Consider the following 2,500-nt stretch of genomic DNA (forward strand, 5'->3'; position numbering starts at 1 on the left):
AGGAAAGTACAAGATAGGCGGGGTGGTTATAGAAATATGTACTCCGTCACCAGGAACTCGGACATATATATATATATATATATATATATATATATATATATATATATATATATATATATATATATATATATATATATATATATATATATATGAATAATCACTTTTAATTTCTATTATCCCTGCTTTCTACAAATCGTTAAATCTCTTCCCTTGTACACTACCTTCTTCGTCCTCTTCCATTTCTCCTTCTTCTTTATCAAATTCTTTCTCTTCTTCCTCGTCTTTCTTTTCTTTTTATTCCTCTTCATCCTCTTCGTTCTACCTTTTCTTCCTTTTCTCCCTTTTCTTTTTCTTCCTCTTCTTCTTTCTCTTCCTTTTATCCTGCTTCTTCTTTAGGAAATGTATAATATTAGAGGAAACAAATAAAAAAAAAAGTGGGAAGAGAGGGAGGGAGGGAGAAGCCAAAAGTCTCAGCATCCCTGAAAAAGTCTTGTCAAAATATCCAGCGAGGCGCGCGGCGGTATCAACTTTATAAGTTCCACCGGAAGGTGACGTCATAGGGACCTGCCCCCGCGGAGCAGCTCTCCCGGAAGCTACCGAGTGCAAGAAGAACGACAGAAGAAGTACAACAAGAACGACAGGCTACCGAGAAGTGCAACACGAACGAGTAAGAAATAGATAAATAAATTAATATGTAAACAAAAGCAAAGTAGGACGAGAGAAACATATGAGAGGTACAGAGTAAAAAGAAAAAGAAAAAATAAGATGAAGGTGGCAAAATGGAGAGCAGATGTAAAATGGTGGAAGAGTATAACAGAATTTATTGAAAATAATAAAAATATGTTTTGGAACGAAGTTAAAAGAGGAAGGGTAGGTGAGTCAAGTAGAGAAGAAAAGGTAAAAGGCGCAGATGGACAGATGTTAACAGAAGAGGAGGCATTAAGGGGAAGATAGGCAGGGTATTTTAAGGAACTGTTAAATATAGACGAGGATAGGGACGGATTGGTGGTAGCAGTGTTAAAAAATGAGAGGGGAATGAAGGAAAAATAAAAAAAGATTAGGTGCAAGTAGTTTTGAAAATTATGAGATCAGGTAATGCACCTGGGTTAGATGGGTGTCTTGCCGAGTGTCTGAAAAAGAAAGGTACGGTAATAGTGGGATGACTAGTGAAGTTTAATGTATGTATAAGGGAGGGTAGAGTGCCGAAGAACTGGAGGAAAGTCTGTATAGTTCCGCTTTACAAGGAAAAAGGGGACAAATGTGAGTGTAGTAGTTTTAAAGTGATCAGTTTGTTGAGTGTTTTGGGAACGCATGAGAGGGTTAGGAAAGAAACGGAGAAAGGAATTGTTGAGGAGCAGTGTGGTTTTAGGAAAGGTAGTGGTTGCGTGGATTAGATTTTTGTGGTAAGGCAGATATGAGAGGAAGCTAGCAAAACGTAAGGATTGTTTTCTGTGGATTTGGAAAAGGCTCATGACAAAGTAGACAGGAAGACACCGTGGAGGCTTTACAGATATGTGGGATTGGGGAAATGCTGTTAAGGGCAGTCAAGAGTATTACAAGAGTAGTAGAGTTTGTGTTAGATTGGAAATGGAGAGAGCGAATGGTTTGAGGTAAAGGTTGGGTTGCATCATGTCGCCATGGCTGTTCAGTGTGTACATGTATGGGGTGGTAGGGAGGTAAATGCGAGAGTAATGGGGAGGGGACTGGATATGGTTAAAGAAGATGGAGAAAAGTAGAAGGTGAGCCAGTTGTTTGCTGATGACACTGTACTTGTGGCAGGGTCAGAGGGGGATTAAGGGAGTAAGTGGCGAAGTTTGGGAAGGTATTCGATAGGAGAAAGTTAAAGGTAAATGTGGGTAAAATTAAGGTGATGAGGTGTACAAGGGGAGAGGATGGCAGATGATTTGGATGTAAGTTTTAGAGGAGAGAGGCTGGAGGAAGTGGATAGCTTTAGATATTTGGGGTTGAATGTGGCAGGAAGGGGAGGAGTGGAAGTGGAGGTAAATTGTAGACTGAGAGAAGCAAGTAAATGCCTTGGGATTAAAAAGCGTCATGAGAAATGGGTATTTGGAAATGAATGCGAAGAGGAGATTGTATGAAGGGTGATTGTGCCGACGGCTTTGTATGGGGCAGAGACTTGGAGTTTAAGAGGCAGAGAAGGAATGTTTAATTGTGTTTGAGATGAAATGTCTGAGAAGTATGGTTGGGGTTCAAGGTTGGACAGAGTTAGAAACAAGGAGTTGAGGAGGAGAGCGGACATGGAAAAGGAAATGGTAGATAACGCTAATGAAATATTATTGGAATGGTTTGGACACATGTAAAGAATGAGTGAAGAAAGATTAGTAAAAGAGGTGTGGAAGGCAGAGGTGAATGGAGTGAACTTGAGGGGACGACCGAGGATCAGATGGATGGATGAATTGAAAGGAGCGTTGAGCAAGAGGGGAATATCTGTTGAGTAACGAAGGGAGTAGGCAGGAGATAGGGGTAAGTGGAGAATGGC

This window comes from Oratosquilla oratoria, chromosome 5 (genome assembly GCF_046742065.1).
Source record: "Oratosquilla oratoria isolate Oo_2021 chromosome 5, ASM4674206v1, whole genome shotgun sequence".
Taxonomy (NCBI): Eukaryota; Metazoa; Arthropoda; class Malacostraca; order Stomatopoda; family Squillidae; genus Oratosquilla; species Oratosquilla oratoria.